This window comes from Pongo abelii, chromosome 8 (assembly GCF_028885655.2).
Source record: "Pongo abelii isolate AG06213 chromosome 8, NHGRI_mPonAbe1-v2.0_pri, whole genome shotgun sequence".
NCBI lineage: Eukaryota > Metazoa > Chordata > Mammalia > Primates > Hominidae > Pongo > Pongo abelii.
This window is the reverse complement of record NC_071993.2, coordinates 76,485,623-76,504,144: the sequence shown is the minus strand read 5'-3', so window position 1 is coordinate 76,504,144 and position 18,522 is coordinate 76,485,623. Positions and strand designations below refer to the sequence as shown.

The following is an 18,522-nucleotide window of genomic DNA, read 5'->3' as shown; positions in this document are numbered from 1 at the left end:
AGCTGATAAGCAGCTTCAGCAAAGTCTCAGGATACAAAATCAATGTGCAAAAATCACAAGCATTCCTATACACCAACAATAGACAAACAGACAGCCAAATCATGAATGAACTCCCACTCACAACTGCTACAAATAAAATACTTAGGAATACAGCTTAAAAGGGATGTGAAGGACCTCTTCAAGGAGAACTACAAACCAGTGCTCAACGAAATAAGAGAGGACACAAACAAATGGAAAAACATTCCATGGTCATGGATAGAGAGAATCAATATCGTGAAAATGGCCATACTACCCAAAGTAATTTATAGATTCAATGCTATTCCCATTAAACTACCATTGCCGTTTTTCACAAAATTAGAAAAAACTCCTTTAAAATTCTTACGGAACCAAAAAAGACCCCATATAGCCAAGACAATCCTAAGCAAAAAGAACAAAGCTGGAGGCATCATGTTACCCAACTTCAAACTATACTGCAAGGCAATAGTAACCAAAACAGCATGGAACTGGTACCAAAACAGACACATAGACCAATGGAACAGAATAGAGATCTCAGAAATAAGGCCACACATCTACAATCATCTGACATTTAACAAACCTGATAAAAACAAGCAATGGGGAAAGGATTCCCTATTTAATAAATGGTGCTGGGAAAACTGGCTAGCCACACGCAGAAAATTGAAACTGGACCCTTTCTTTATAATTCATACAAAAATTAACTAAAGATGGATTAAAGACTTAAATGTAAAACCAAAAACTATAAAAACCCTAGAAAAAAATCTAGGCAATACCATTCAGGACATAAACAAAGATTTCATGACAAAACATCAAAAGCAATTGCAACAAAAGCAAAAATTGACAAATAGGACCTAATTAAATGAAAGAGCTTCTGCACAGCAAAAGAAACTATCATCACAGTGAACAGACAACCTATGGAATCGGACAAAATGTTTGCAATCTATCCCTCTGACAAAGGTCTAATATCCAGAATCTACAAGAAACTTAAACAAATTTACAAGAAAACAATGAAAAACCCCATCAAAAAAGTGGGCAAAGGACATGAACAGACACTTCTCAAAAGAAGACATTTACGTGGCCAAGAAACTTATGAAAAAAAGCTCAACATTACTGATCATTAGAGAAATGCAAATCAAAACCACAATGAGACACCATCTGATAAGTTAGAATGGCAATTATTATAAAGTCAAGAAACAACAGATGCTGGCAAGGTTGTGGAGAAAAAGGAATGCTTTTACACTGTTGGTGAGAATGTAAATTAGTTCAACAATTGTGGAAGACAGTGTGGTGATTCCTCAGGGATCTAGAACCAGAAATACCATTTAACTCAGCAATCCCATTACTGGGTATATACCCAAAGGAACTTAAATCATTCTGTTATAAAGATACATGCACACATATGTTTATTGCAGCACTATTCACAATAGCAAAGACATGGAATCAACCCAACTGTCCATCACTGATGGACTGGATAAAGAAAATGTGGTACATATACACCATGGAATGCTCTGCAGCCATAAAATGGAACAAGATCGTGACCTTTGCAGGGACATGGATGGAGCTAGAAGCCATTATTTTCAGCAAACTAACACAGGAACAGAAAACCAAACACCGCATGTACAAGTGGGAGCTGAATAATGAGAACACATGGACACAGGGAGGGAAACAACACACACTGGAGCCTATTGGGGGGGCGTTGGGAGGGAGAGCATCAGGATAAACAGCTAATGCATGTGGGGCTTAATACCTAGGTGATGGGTTGATAGGTACAGCAAACCACCATGGCACACGTTTACCTATGTAACAAACCTGCACATCATGCAAATGTATCTCAGAACTTAAAATAAAATAAAATTTAAAAAAAGAAGGAACAAAACTAGACCCCATCTCTCACCATACACAAAAATCAAATCAAAATGGACAAAAGACTTAAGACTAAGACCTGAAACTACGAAACTAGTATTAACAGAAGAAAACATTGGGGAAATGCTCCAGGACATTGGTCTGGGCAAGATTTTCTGTGTAAGACCTCAAAAGCACAGGCAGCCAAAGCAAAAATAGACAACTGGGATTTTATCAGGATAAAAGTCTTCTGTACAGCAGAGGAAACAATCAACAAAGTGCAAAACAACCCACAGAACGGGGGAAAAGATCTGCAAACTACCCATCTGACAAAGGATTAATAACCAGAGTATATAAGGAGCTCAAACAACTCAATGGAGAAAAAAATGACAATAATCTGATCAGAAAATGGGCAAAAGAGCTGAACAGACATTTCTCAAAAGAATACATACATGGCTGGACATGGTGTCACAAGCCTGTAATCTCAGCACTTAGGGAGGCTGACGTGGGAGGATCAACTGAGGACAGAAGTTTGAGACCAGCCTGGAAAATATAGTGAGACCCTATCTCTACAAAACAAAAAAATTAAAAAATTACCCATGCCTGTAATAGTCCTAGCTACTTAGGAAGCTGAGGTGAGAGGATCACTTGAGCCCAAGAGTTCAAGGCTGCAGTGACCTATGATCACTCCACTGCACTCCAGCCTGGGTGACAGGGTGAGACCTTATCTTTAAAAAAAAAAAAAAAAAAAAAGATGATGATATACAAATAGCAATGGGTATATGAAAAAATGCTCAATATCACTAACCGTCAAAGAAATGCACATCAAAACTACAACGAGATATCATCTCACCCCAGTTTAAATGGTTCTTATAAAAAAGACAAGCAACAACTGATGCTGGCAAGGATGTAAAGAAAGGGAAACCATTATACGCGATCGGCAAGAATGTAAATTAGTACAGCCACCATGGAAAACGGTATGGAGGTTCCTCAAAAGACTAAAAATAGAACTACCATATGATCCAGCAATTCCACTACTGGGTATATATCCGAAAGAAAGAAAATCCGCAGGGCATGGTGGCTCATGCCTGTAATCCCAGCACTTTGGGAGGCTGAGGCAGATGGATCATTTGAGGTCAGGAGTTTGAGACCAGCCTGGCCAACATGGTAAAACCCCATCTCTACTAAAAATACAAAAATTAGCCAGGTGTGGTGGCATACGGTGTGACCGCAGTTACTCATGAGGCTGAGTCAGGAGAATCACTTGAACCAGGGAAGCGAGGTTGCAATGAGCCGAGATCGCACCATTGCACTCCAGCCTGGGTGACAAAAGTGAGTCTCTGTCTCAAAAAGAAAAGAAAAGAAAGAAAGAAAAGAAAGAAAATCAATATCCCAAAAAGATATATGCACTCCCATGTTTATCAAAGCACTATTCACGACAGCCAAAATATGGAATTGATCTAAATGCTCATCAATGGAAGAATGGATAAAGAAAAAGTGGTATAAATATTATCCAGCCATAAAAAAGAATGAAATCCTGTCATTTGCAGCAACATGTATGGAACTGAAGTTCATTATCTTAGGTGAAATAAGCCAAGCACAGAAAGACAGATATTGCATGTTCTCACTCATATGCGGGAGGTAAAACAGTGGATCTTATGAAGATAGAGAGTAGACTGGTGGTTACCAGAGGCCGGGTAGGGTGGGGGAAACAGGAAGATGAAAAGAAGTTGATTAACGGGTACATATTTACACCTATTCAATAGTTTAATAGAAGAAATAAGACCTAGTTTTTAGATAGATCAGTAGGGTGTCTATAGTCTACAGTAGTCTATTGTACATTTCAAAAAAGCTAGAAGAGAATAATTCAAATGTTTCTAGTATAAAAAAGACAAATATTTAAGGTGATGGATATCCTAACTACACCAATTTAATATTTACAAATCATGTATTAAATGATCATATGTACCTCAAAACAATGTACATCTATTATGCATCAATAAAAATAAATAATTTTTTAAAAGGCAAGTAACAATATTTTCAAAACACTAAAAAATAAACGAAGTAGCAATACATGCTGTAACATGGATAAACCTTGCAAACGTGCTAAGAGAAAAAAATGGACACAAAAAGCCACATATTGTATAATTCTATTTACATAAAATGTAATAGGCAAACAGAATATAGAGACAGAAAGCAGATTAGTGATTGCAGGGGCTGAGGAAAGTGGGGAGTGAAGAGTGGTTACTTAATGAGTTCAGGTTTTCCTCTTCGGCTGATGAAAATGCTCTGGAATATACAGTAGTGACAGTAACACAATATTATGGATGTAATGGAAACCACTGAAATCATACACTTGAATGGTTAAAATGGTGAATTTTACCTCAATATAACAAAAGTAGAAAAATTACCATGTACACAGTTACAGCTATGTAAAAATATATATATAAGTGTAGGGGAAAGGACTAAAAGCACAGTTTTTAAAAGACTTAGGTGGGGTGAGGTTTTTTCTATTTTTATTAACATCAAACTTTTTATTAACATCATATTGTTTTCACAACAAAAAAAGATAATTATCATATATTAAGTACCTACTACATATTAAGCACTGTGCTAGGCATTTTGAATCAAGAGTGTTTTCCAGCCTGCTGGGTAAACAGAAAACATCTGACAGAAACATGGAAGAGAGCAAAGGTATCTAGTTCTAGGGGGAAAAACTGAATGCCTTAGTTATCTATTGCTGTATGACAAACTATCCCTAAACATAGCAGCTTTAAACAATAAATATTTAGCAAATATCTCTGTGTATTTAAAGGCATGGGCATAGATGAGCTCTCTAAGTTCAATGTGGTGGTTAATTTTACTTATCAACTTGACTGGGCTAACAGATGCTGTGATGGTTAATACTGAGTGTCAACTTGATTGGATTGAAGGATGCAAAGTATTGTTCCTGGGTGTGTCTGTGAGGGTGATGTCAAAGGAGGCAAACATTTGAGTCAGTGGACTGGGGGAGGCAGACCCACCCTCACTCTGGGTGGGCACCATCTAATCAGCTGCCAATGTGGCTAGAATAAAGCAGGCAGAAGTTGGAAAGAGCAGACTTGCTGAGTGTTCCGACCTTCATCTTTCTCCAGTGTTGGATGCTTCCTGCCCTCGAACATCAGACTCAAAGTTCTTCAGCTTTTGGACTCTTAGACTTACACCAGTGGTTTGCCAGGGGCTCTCGGGCCTTTGGCCACAGACTGAAGGCTGTTACACTGTCAGCTTCCCTACTTTTGAGGTTTTGGGACTCAGAGTGATCCACCACTGGCTTCCTTGCTCCTCAACCTGCAAACAGCCTATCGTGGGACTTTACCTTCTGATCATGTGAGTCAATTCTCCTTAATAAACTCCCTTTAATATATACATCTATCCTATTAGTTCTGTCCCTCTAGAGAACCCTGCTTAATACAGATGTCCAGATATCTGGTAAAATGTTATCTATGGGTGTGTTTGTGAGGGTATCTCCAGAAGAGATAAACATCCGCATCAGTAGACTGAGTAAAGAAGACCACCCTCACCAATGCAGGCAGGCAGCATCCAATCCACTGAGGGCCTAAACAGAACAAAAAGGCAGAGGAAGGGAAAATTTTTTCTCTCTCTTACTGAGCTGAGACATCCATCTTTTCCTGCCCCTAGACATCAGCATTCTTGGTTTTTGAGCTTTCAGACCCGAACTGAACTATACCACCAGTTTTTCTGGTTCTCCAGCTTGCGGATGGCAGATCTTGAGACTTCTCAGCCTCCTTAACCACATAAAGCAATTCCTATAGTAAATCTCCTCGTGTATATGTATACACACACACACACACACACACACACACACACATATATACACACACATATATCTTAGCGACTCTATTTCTCTAGAGAACCCTGACTAATACAGTCAAGGAAAAAGACTTGGTTTTCCTATATAATTTAATAGCCCCCCCAAAAAATAAGAATTAGTAAAAGGGATGACAGTATCTTGTAAAGAAATAAAATGGTGCCATAATTATAATTCCTTAAAGTTATAAGATGGGTGGTCTGCGGATCTAGTTGTGCCCCAATTATAATCCCAATACCTTGATCATAGCTGTATTTTAATGTAATCCTTAAAATTGTCCATTTCAGTTGCCTTTATAAAAACCCCACTACATCAACCTCATATATAGAGCTTGTCTATAGAGTTTTATAGGGAATCAATTCAATTCTATAAATAACTGGGTATAAGATTTCATTCTTAATAAGCTTATTCTGCCCTTTGACATCTGATTTGGTTTAAAAAAAATAGATTAAGATGTCTTTGGTAAGTCCAGATCTCTGCTATTACAAAGTCAAAGAAAACTACTTTTTTGAGAATTTGAGGTTGAATATTACATTGGCATCAAACATTTAAGAAAAGAAGACCCCATCCTTCTTGATTCTTCTTCTTACTTCTTAATTGGCCATGGCATTAAGAGACTGCTTAGGTAGGAAAATCCTGTAAGTAAGCTGCCCTAGTGCTAACTAGGATATATCTTCAATCTTCTTCAAACATTTATGTATAAGTACCACAGTGACTAAAATCCAACCCACAATTAATTGCTGAAGCTTTAAAAGTACGGTCATTTGCAATGCAGCAATTCCTTGATAATTTTTCCATCACTTTTCACGATACCTTTAATTTACTGACTAAATCTTAATGAAGGTTTTATTGCCAATAACTTCATAATTTTCTTTGTCCAATTTGTACTAAGTCCTCTCACATATGGTATCCAAAACACATACCTAGAGTTATTCTCCAATTCATATAAAATTACAGAAAAGAAATCCTAAATAGTGGCAAAGCCTCTAAAACTCTGCAGTTGTTGTCAAACCTATTCCTTTTGGGTGAAGTGCAAAAGCACGCAAGGCAGCTAAGTTAAAATTACCATACTTTGATCACCTCTTGTTGGTTACTACGTGTTTAGTGTGAAATTTTCATAATACAATTGTGTAAAAGAAAGAAAAAGGATTTGGGGTCTGATTGGCCTAGCCTGAATTGTGTGGTAGGCAAAAATCTAAGATGTCCCCAAGATTCCCACTTCTGCTGTTACACTTCCTAAATAATCCCCTTCACTTGGGTAGGACTTGTGAATATAATAGAATAATCACTTTCATAATTGCATTCTATTATATAAAACTCCATTGTAGCAGACTACAGAGGAATTATCATGCTGACCTTGAAGAAGCAAACTACCATGTTGTGGAAACAGCCACACAGCAAGGAAAAAAGTGGGTAGCCTATAGAAACTGAAAATGCCCCTCTACTGACAACCAGCAAGTCTTACAACCATAGGAGCTGAATTCTGCCAACAACTAGTTATCTTAGAAGAGGACCCCAAACCTCAGATGAGATTGCAGCCCCAGTCACCACCTTGAGACCTGATGAGACCCTAAGCAAAGAACCCAGTCAACACATAACCACACTCCTCACCTACATAAACTATGAGGTAATAAATTTGTGTCGTTTTAAGCCACTAAGTTTATGGTTCTTTCTTATGCAGCAATAGAAAATGAATACAAGTCACGTGCCCACTCCTTGGCCAGAGGAGGGTGGGATACCTTGACTGACAGACAAAGTAAGGTTTCATCCAATGGCAGAGGGGTGGTGCCCCTTAAGTACAATTAAGGTGTCAGTATCAGTTGGGAGGATATATATTGGAATATTGGAATAAAGAACAAAAATTACCCATCACATTTTCTTAATCCAGTCTATCATTGTTGCACATTTGGGTTGGTTCCAAGTCTTTGCTATTGTGAATAATGCCGCAATAAACATACGTGTGCATGTGTCTTTATAGCAGCATGATTTATAGTCCTTTGGGTATATACCCAGTAATGGGATGGCTGGGTCAAATGGAATTTCTAGTTCTAGATCCCTGAGGAATCGCCACACTGACTTCCACAAGGGTTGAACTAGTTTACAGTCCCACCAACAGTGTAAAAGTGTTCCTATTTCTCCACATCCTCTCCAGCACCTGTTGTTTCCTGACTTTTGAATGATTGCCATTCTAACTGGTGTGAGATGGTATCTCATTGTGGTTTTGATTTGCATTTCTCTGATGGCCAGTGATGGTGAGCATTTTTTCATGTGTTTTTTGGCTGCATAAATGTCTTCTTTTGAGAAGTGTCTGTTCATGTCCTTCGCCCACTTTTTGATAGGGTTGTTTGTTTTTTTCTTGTAAATTTGTTGGAGTTCATTGTAGATTCTGGATATTAGCCCTTTATCAGATGAGTAGGTTGCGAAAATTTTCTCCCATTTTGTAGGTTGCCTGTTCACTCTGATGGTAGTTTCCTTTGCTGTGCAGAAGCTCTTTAGTTTAATGAGATCCCATTTGTCAATTTTGGCTTTTGCTGCCATTGCTTTTGGTGTTTTAGACATGAAGTCCTTGCCCATGCCTATGTCCTGAATGGTATTGCCTAGGTTTTCTTCTAGGGTTTTTATGGTTTTAGGTCTAACATTTAAGTCTTTAATCCATCTTGAATTGATTTTTGTATAAGGTGTAAGGAAGGGATCCAGTTTCAGCTTTCTACATATGGCTAGCCAGTTTTCCCAGCACCATTTATTAAATAGGGAATCCTTTCCCCATTTCTTGTTTTTGTCAGGTTTGTCAAAGATCAGATAGTTGTAGATATGTGGCATTATTTCTGACAGCTCTGTTCTGTTCCATTGATCTATATCTCTGTTTTGGTACCAGTACCATGCTGTTTTGGTTACTGTAGCCTTGTAGTATAGTTTGAAGTCAGGTAGTGTGATGCCTCCAGCTTTGTTCTTTTGGCTTAGGATTGACTTGGCGATGCGGGCTCTTTTTTGGTTCCATATGAACTTTAAAGTAGTTTTTTCCAATTCTGTGAAGAAAGTCATTGGTAACTTGATGGGGATGGCATTGAATCTGTAAATTACCTTGGGAAGGATGGCCATTTTCATGATATTGATTCTTCCTACCCATGAGCATGGAATGTTCTTCCATTTGTTTGTATCCTCTTTTATTTCCTTGAGCAGTGGTTTGTAGTTCTCCTTGAAGAGGTCCTTCACATCCCTTGTAAGTTGGATTCCTAGGTATTTTATTCTCTTTGAAGCAATTGTGAATGGGAGTTCACTCATGATTTGGCTCTCTGTTTGTCCGTTATTGATGTATAAGAATGCTTGTGATTTTTGTACATTGATTTTGTATCCTGAGACTTTGCTGAAGTTGCCTATCAGCTTAAGGAGATTTTGGGCTGAGACAATGGGGTTTTCTAGATATACTATCATGTCATCTGCAAACAGGGACAATTTGACTTCCTCTTTTCCTAATTGAATACCCTTGATTTCCTTCTCTTGCCTAATTGCCCTGGCCAGAACTTCCAACACTATGTTGAATAGAAGTGGTGAGAGAGGGCATCCCTGTCTTGTGCCAGTTTTCAAAGGGAATGCTTCCAGTTTTTGCCCATTCAGTATGATATTGGCTGTGGGTTTGTCATAAATAGCTCTTATTATTTTGAGATACGACCCATCAATACCTAATTTATTGAGAGTTTTTAGCATGAAGGGTTGTTGAATTTTGTCAAAGGCCTTTTCTGCATCTATTGAGATAATCATGTGGTTTTTGACTTTGGTTCTGTTTATATGCTGGATTACATTTATTGATTTGCGTATATTGAACCAGAAAATGTGGCACATATACACCATGGAATACTATGCAGCCATAAAAAATGATGAGTTCACGTCCTTTGTAGGGACATGGATGAAATTGGAAATCATCATTCTCAGTAAACTATCGCAAGAACAAAAAACCAAACACCGCATATTCTCACTCATAGGTGGGAGTTGAACAATGAGAACACATGGACACAGGAAGGGGAACATCACACTTTGGGGACTGTTGTGGGGTGGGGGGAGGGGGGAGGGATAGCATTGGGAGATATACCTAATGCTAGATGACGAGTTGGTGGGTGCAGCGCACCAGCATGGCACATGTATACATATGTAACTTACCTGCACATTGCGCACATGTACCATAGAGCCTAAAGTATAATAATAATAATAATAATAATAATAAAAAGAAAAAAATAATAATAAATTAATTAATTAAAAAAAAAATTACCCATCACAACACATTCATGATCTGACATCTCATATGCCTTCAACATTCAACTCATGACTCTTGCCTACTGGAGGCATTGTCTACTGCCATCTACCCATCTCAATTTATATGCCATTGTGCCAGAGACTAACAAATAATACATGAGGGCAACAAAATGAGTGAGAACACTAAGCTAATATTACAAGTTATACCCCGTCTGCCAATACACTCATGTGTCGCTTAATTATATGTTCTGAAAAATCCATCCTTAGATGATTTCATCATTGTGCAAACATTATAGCGTGTACTTACACTAACCTAGATGGTATGGACTACCACACACTTAGTCTATATAATACAGCCCATGGGGTCCCCAACTGGTACCGGTCCGTGGCCTGTTAGGAACTGGGCCACACAGCAGGAGGTGAGCGGGTGATAGAGTGAAGCTTCATCTGTATTTACAGCCATTCCCCATTGCTCACATTACCGCCTGAGCGCCACCTCCTGTCAGATCAGCATTAGATTCTCATAGGAGCATGAACCCTACTGTAAAGTGCACAACCTACTGTGATGTAGGTTGTGTATTCCTCATGAGAATCTAATGCCTGATGATCTGTTACTGCCTCCCATCACCCCCAAATGGGACCGTCTAGTTGCAGGAAAACAAGCTCAGGGCTCCCACTGATTCTACATTATGGTGAGCTGTGTATTTCATTATATATTACAATGTAATAATAACAGAAATTAAGTGCACAATAAGTGTAATGCACTTAAATCATCCCAAAACCATCCCGTGGAAAATTATCTTCCACAAAACCGGTCTCTGGTGCCAAAAAGGTTGGCGACCACTGGTGTAGCCTATTGCTCCTAGACTACAAACCTGTACAGCATATTCAGTAGGCAACTGTAACACAATAGTGTTTGTGTATATAAACATATCTATCTAAACATAGAAAAGATACAGTGAAAATACAGTATTAAAGTTTTATGGGACTGCTGCTATATATGTGGTCCACCATTGACCCAAATGTCATTATGAGGTGCATGACTGTAATTAGCTATGTGAACTTAGGCAAGCTATTCATGGGCCACAGTTTCCTGCCTGTAGATGAAGAGATTGAACGAACTTTAGTGGTTCTTCCAGCATTAAACTTCTATGATTTTATAAAATGCTCCCCAAACCATCAAAATAATTTAAAATAAATTTCTGATTTGCTATAAAAGAACAAATAAATGCCATACTGCTCCCAATCACATGCCCTGTTCCTCCCAGTATTCTGTCTGCCTCTGAACATGGCACCAAGAAAGGTTTTCTGAGAAAGCCAAAACATATTTGCCTTCCACACCCAAATTGGCTTAATTGAAACTGCCACATAAAAGAACAGAAACACAGGCCAGGCACTGTGGTTCATGCCTGTGATCCCAGCACTTTGGGAGGCCGAGGTGGGCAGATCACGAGGTCAGGAGATTGAGACTATCCTGGCTAACACAGTGAAACCCCATCTCTACTAAAAACACAAAAAATTAGCCAGGCGTGGTGGCAGGTGCCTGTAGTCCCAGCTACTCGGGAGGCTGAGACAGGAGAATAGCATGAACCCACGAGGCAGAGCTTGCAGTGAGCCAAGATCGCACCACTGCACTCTAGCCTGGGCGACAGAGCAAGACTCCGTCAAAAAAAAAAAAAAAAAAAAAAAAAGAACAGAAACAGGGAGTGGCAGGGAGGAGATCATCAGGATCACCACTGGACCTTTACCAACTGAAATTTGCATACGGTTGCAAAACAATGTTTTATGATATTATCGTCATGAATTAGGAACATATGAATTTTACTTCTGTATTCCTAACTTGCCGCCCACTGCATTAAATGACAATGCTAAAGACCTAAGGTTGGAGCCAAAAGAACTCATTTGGATTTGGAAATTCACACTTTTGGGGGGGTGGAAATCAACAATTTTGATCTTTCGGCTCATTCTAGCACTATGATAAATCAGCAAAAAAAAAAAAAAAAGATTATTTCACTGTTTTAAAAGCCTACATTAACTCAAACAAGCTAAAAGTTAAATGTTAAATATAGGTATTTCCCTGGAAATGTTGCAAAGACATTTTAATCACAACTATTCTCACAAAATACACAATAACTTTATAATCGATTCTTTTCCCCATAGTCTTGCTTTCCCCTCCCAAAAAAAAAAAAAAAAAAAAAAAGCCCTCTCAAAGTAAAAACTTTGATTGAGCAATGTTAACCATAATCAATTCCCATTACTGTCAAGCTTTTAAGCGAGTGAAGAGGATTCTTTAAAGGGGAAGGGAAGGTTACAGAAGAAAAGGAGCTTTCAGTAAACATTATCATCATTCAACTGCACAGAAGGAAAGATAAAAAGGGCTTCAAGATCAAAATACAACAAGTAAAATTAGGTAAGGTTAAATTCTAAGTTATCTCAGGGCATAGGTAAGGGAGGAGACCACCTCTCATATTGTCTTATGCCCAATTTCTGCCTCCAAAGAAAGAAGAAGTAAAAACTAAAAGGCAGAAATGAAATCCACAGGCAGACAGCCTGGTGCCACACCCTGGCCCTGGTAGTCAAAGAGCGACCCCTGACCTAATCAGTTATGTTATCTATAGATTAGGGACATTGCATAGAAAAGCACAGTCCTATTCTCTTCCATTCTAATTACCAGTGCATGCAGCCCCCAGTCACGTACCCCCTGCTTGCCCAATTGATCACGACCCTCTCATGCAGACCCCCTTAGAGTTGTAAGCCCTTAAGTGGGACAGGAATTGCACACTCGGGGAGCTCGGTTTTTCAGACATAAGTCTTGCCTATGCTTCCAGCCAAATAAAGCCCTTCCTTCTTTAACTCGGTGTCTAAGGAGTTTTGTCTGCAGCTAGTCCTGCTACATAGGTACAATCTAAGGACAAGATTTAAAAAACAAAAATGTAGTTCTTGGACAATATCTATTGAAAAAAGTGCAAGTGAATTTTGTGTTTACGATAAAATTCATGCCTGGCAATGTTGGGAATTTGTTCCCATGCAGTATTCATAGAGAAAATGGGATCCCTCCTGTAGCTCTGCCAAAATAAAAAAAAATAAAATTCCTGAAAGAACAATCTCAGACAAAATTTATCCTTACAAGTCTCAAATATTCTGCTGTCTTCCACAATTAAATGGGTGTAGACACTCAGCACCATAATTTGGTTTCCAGAAATGGTATGGAAGGTATCAAGAAAAGTTACACACCTTATCAAGTGGAGTCACAACATAGAGGCTTCCAAAGGTCGAGTTGCCTTCCTGCCTTATTATGAAATGTACCATTATGAGAAGGGCAGTGGGGTTTCCATGAACACTCCTAGAAACTTAAACTAGTAAAAGGCCTTCTGTTACTTTTCTCAAATTGCCCATCAACAGAACTTGGCGCTTCTGTGGCGCCACGTGATAAGGGCTGCGCATGCGCTCTGGAATCAGCCGCGCCCACCCACGGCACAACCCCAGGCGTCAGTGCCCTGAGGTGAGCGAAGACCGCACAGACCTCGGTTCTCAGGGCTTTAACGAAATAACGCAGGTAAAGCACCTAGGGCAGAAGCCACACAGCACACCAGAAGGCATTAATGGCATTTAAAGGTATTGAATGCAGACTAATGCGCAGAACTTGGTTCTCAGACCACGTCCGCGGCCACCCCTCTCCTGAGAGCAGAGAGCACACTTGCAGCCGGACGTCTCCCAGTTGAGCTCGGCAATGAAGGGATCACTGGGGATTTAAAAAATTGGAGACGGCTGCTGGGGCAGAAGCCCGAGGGGGTGGGGGGTGGGAGGGACGAGCCCACAGGCAGCATCCCGACTCCCGACACCTCACAGTTCCTGCCTCAATGGGCAGAAGAAAGTGTTCTGAAGGCGACGCCCCCATTCTTGGCGGGAAACGCCGCAGAAGACGCTTCTCTCGCAGAAATGCCAGATTTTCGGGAGCGCGGGCCCGCAGCACGTAACAGAACAGATCTTTTTGTTTCACGGCCCTCTCATAGACCTAATAAAGAAGCGGGAGGGCGAAAACGAGGTCAGCGACCAGAAGCCAGGCAAGGTTGCGATTTTCGGAGCACAGCGAAGGGAAGAGTTTCTAAGTTCTGAATGTACCTTTATTTAGGGTGGTTTCTATTATTTCTTCGCGTCTACCCTGCAGTTGCCGCACCCTGAGCCCTCAGCCCCGCCGCTTCGCACGGAGCGGAGCTCGGAGGGTGCGCTCTCCGCCCTCTCGCGGGCCTGGCATGAGCGCAGTGGTTGTTACACTAAAGTGTCTCCGCCTCTTATATGTCCTCGTGGCAGCGATGGCCGAGTGGTTAAGGCGTTGGACTTGAAATCCAATGGGGTCTCCCCGCGCAGGTTCGAACCCTGCTCGCTGCGGAAGCGGGTGCTTACATTTTTTTCTATTTTTTTAATAGACACCTTCAAATGAAAACTTTTACTCTTCTCTGTATTTTCAATGCCTGTCAGCTGAATGGCGCGCCTACGGAGTGGTTTTATACGCCGTAGAAAAGCCAGTAAATATCAGTGCTGCAAACATGCACTGTTTACACCAAGAGGAAAATCCTTCCACTGTCCTAAAAGGCAAGGTAACTCTTCGTGCTCCATGAGAAAAGCAAGGTGGCAAAATAGAAATAAAATGAATATAAATATTGACGCAAGTTTTCGGGCTATCACAGCCTGAGCAAGCTATCAGCTCACTAAAACTAAGAACAAAGCTATGCCACCTTCCCTTCCATCCCAGAATCACTTCCAACGGTTTCCAGACCACATCCAAAAGTGATATGAAATGGGAAATAATAAAAGCAATTTTAAAGTTCTACTTATAAAGCATCTTAGATACATCCACATAATGGAACACTATGTATGTAAGCATTAAAATGATGTTAATGATGTGTGAGGGCCTTCCCAATGCATTGCCAAATGCAAAAAGTAGGACAGATCAAAAAACAGCGTATCATATTATGATCATATTTTGTTAAGCAATTCATGTATATACCCATCTATGTGGGAAGAATGGGAGAGAGAGAGATGGAGAATGAATGGAGGCTGGAAAGAAATACACCAAAATGTTAGCAGGGATTATTATCCCTGGGTGGTGTGATTTGGGAAGATTTTTATTTTCTTAAATAATTTTTTCCTTAACTGGGTTTTCTAAAATTTCTACATGGACCCAGTATTATGTTTTAAATAAGAAAATTGTGAGGTTAGTCTTTGGGACCCTACACATCCCCTGTCTGCTACCTTTAACCCACTTTCACCATATCTCTCCCACCCCATGCTTCCCAGGTGCTCTTATGGACACACCTGATACCTCAAGGCTAGGGATAGTTTTCTGTGGTATCTAAGTGGATTCCACCCACACAGCCCCATCCTCTTTGAGATTTGGCTGAACACACACACTCACCACATTTACATTTTCAATCCATCCTCTCTGCCCAATCCCCACCCTTTCTGCCCCCATTTAAGTCACTTACAAGCAGCTGCATTAGTTTCCTAACTGGTCACCTTACCTTTATCAGTCAGGAAAACATTCAGCTGCAAATAACAGAAAATCCAATTCTAGTGGCTTAAACTCATAGGGATTTGTCTCAAAAAACCTGGGAGATTAATACCGTGCCTGTGTCCAAGAGAATGAAATAGTGTATAACTTATTTGTTTCCATTTAAAAATTTAAAAAAATACTTGACACTATAGTAAAATGTCAATACTGGCCAGGTGCAGTGGCTCATGCCTGTAATCCCAGCACTTTGGGAGGCCAAGGCGGGTGGATCACCTGAGGTCAGGAGTTCGAGACCAGCCTGGCCCCATGGTGAAAACCCCATCTCTGCTAAAAATACAAAAATTAGCTGGGCATGGGGGCAAGGACCTGCAATCCCAGCTACTCAGGAGGCTGAGGCAGAGGAATCACTTGAACCGGGAGGCGGAGGTTGCCGTGAGCCGAGATCGTGCCACTGCACTCCAGCCTGGGCAACAAGAGTGAAACTCCATCTCAAAAAAAAAGTTAATCCAAGAAGAAGAGAAATCCAAAATCCAAAATTATAGATTAAAACATTCCATCAAAAAGGCAAATTAATGATCAATTTTATTTCTAAATGGTACTCTCCAAGCTGTAAAGGTAGCTTCATTTGACAACTCTTTTTTCTTGTGAAATCGTATCTTATTGTTTCAAGAAATTTTTTCAAATAAATAGTCACTTGTCACCATTTTTTAAAAAAGAAAGAACAAAGAAATCTGGGAATAGGAAATTCTCAGATGGAACAGGAAACAGGCCTCTTTCCATCTTTCTGCTCTGCCATTTTTAATATGCATATACAGCTTTTCATCTCATAGTCCCAATATGGTTGCTATACCTTCAGACCTTACACATGCATTCAGCCAAGAAGGGGAGAGACAAGAACGCTCTTTTATATCTCATTTACCCAAACTATGTATCATGGCTATCATTAGCTAGAAGGAATCTTGAGGAAGTTTAGCTGGGTATATTGCTCCCCAAATTGAAATTGGGAAGGAAGAAAATTAGATGGTACTAAGTGAAAATCAGTTACGTCTACCACAGTCCTATAACAGGAAAGTCAAAGCTTATAGACATTGGACTTTCAAGACAAGTCCCCTGCCTTCCTTTCTGGCCTTCCCACCCTTCTCCTTCTCCTTTGGAGTTATTGGAAGACCTCCCAGTGCTGCATGCTGGCTCATACCTTTGGGCCTTTTTAACATGTTCACATGCAACTACCTGGAATATCTTCACCCTTCTCCCCTCACTAGAGGAAGAGGGCTACCTAGCATTTGAAATCCCTTCTTATTTAGAGGACTTGCTTTCCTTGTGAACCTAGGTGTGAGGCTGTAATCCACTCCCAGCCCCACTCCCAGCATGTAAACTGAAAAAGTCACATACTTGCTGTCTCAGCCTCCCTTGCCGCTGAGGAGGCAGCATGTGACCTAGGCTCAGCCAATCAGATGTGCCCATCCCCAACTTTCAATCAAGAGCTATTATTAATAATACAAAAAGCAGGTAGGATAGAAATCCGCCCTTGCAGTGGGCAGAGGCAACAATGGCACTCACAGGGATTGCCAGGGCCAGAGCTGCAACTGGAGTTTACAGCTGTTCAGCAACAGAACAGTAGGGTCTGCACGAGACTAATTTTGTAGCGTCATTCTGCTGTGATCTTGGACTCTGCCTACCCTAACTTACTCCTGTTCTACTTTCCAAAAGTGATTTTGCAGCCTTCTTGGCAATTCTACAAACTATTCGGTATCTTTCCAGTAAGTTCCTATGAGTTTCTGCTTAAATCAGCCCCATTCAAAAAAAAATTTTTTTTGGCTTCCAAAAGTTATAGATATAACCCCCTGTCACCCCATCATTGTCTGCTAAGAAAACTCATATTCTTTCAAGTCCCACTTGTTAGGGAAAGCATTCCTGCAAAATCCCCAGGCTGATTCAGAAGCCACCCCTTAGGCAGGATGCAGTGGCTCACACCTGTAATCCCAGCACTTTGGGAGGCCGAGGTGGGCGGATCAACTGAGGTCAGGAGTTCAAGACAAGCCTGGCAAACATGGCAAAACCTGTCTGTACTAAAAATACAAAAATTAGCTGGGCGTGGTGGTGCACGCCTGTAGTGCCAGCCACTCGGGAGGCTGAGGTAGGAAAATCACTTGAACCCAGGAGGTGGAGGTTGCAGTGAGCCCAGATTGTGCCATTGCACTCCAGCCCCGGGGACAGAGCAAGACTCCATCTCCAAATAAATAAATAAATAAATAAAGCCACCCTATTTTTTATATATTTTTTTATTTTTATTTTTATTTCTTTTTTTTTTTTTTCTGAGACAGGGCCTTGCTCTGGTCACCCAGACTGGAGTGCAGTGGCAGTCACACCTCACTGCAGCCTCAGCCTCTCGGACTTAATTGGTCCTCCCACCTCATCCTCCTGAATAGTTTGGACTGCAGGTGCACACCCCATGCCTAGCTAATTTTTTTTTATTTTTATTTTTGTAGAGACAGGGTCTCACTATGTTGCCCAGGCTGGTCTCAAATTCCTGGCTCAAGGGATCCTCCCATCTCAGCCTCCCAAAGTGCTGGGATTACAGGCCTGAGCTACAGTGCTCAGCCTCCGGAAACCCCTTTAATTCTCCCATTTCCTATTACAGCAAGGCTCACATTGCACTATTTCTGCCTGTTTGCCTTTCTTAAAACTAAATGGTAAACTCCCTGAGAATGTGTAAAGGGATCATAGCTCTCATTTTTGTGCCCCTACATACCACAGAAAAGGGACTCAAATTTTTGATGAAGAAATGAATGAATATATGTCAGCACACGTCCATACTTCACCCCTGGAATGCCCAAAAAAAGTGGGAGAGAAAGGAGGGGCTTAACATGCTGTTCCCCTTTTGAAGGTCACTAATCTTTGCCTTAGTATAATTTATTGTAATATTGAGTATCACCTAGAATCGTTTTAATATAAAAGAGGGCAGAGGACAACAGCCTATGTACCCTTCCTTCCCTTTCCATATTTTTTCCTTACCTTTTCTTCCCATTCTTTGTCT

General features: G+C 40.4%; 1 protein-coding gene and 1 non-coding gene across 2 annotated transcripts in view; one reads left to right on the top strand and one right to left on the bottom strand.

Annotated features, from left to right (window-relative positions):
- The window catches only part of CTNNA3 (catenin alpha 3), a 1,821,585-nt gene extending 1,807,338 nt beyond the window's left edge, over positions 1-14,247 (bottom strand). The window contains exon 1 of the mRNA XM_054522537.2: positions 13,208-14,247. The gene's annotated coding sequence lies outside the window, so the exon portion shown is untranslated. The remainder of the gene's footprint in view (positions 1-13,207) is intronic.
- A 33-nt stretch (positions 14,248-14,280) lies between these two features.
- Positions 14,281-14,362, top strand: TRNAS-UGA (transfer RNA serine (anticodon UGA)). Its single transcript has one exon. It is a non-coding gene; the product is annotated as a tRNA-Ser (tRNA).
- Positions 14,363-18,522: the final 4,160 nt, after the last annotated feature.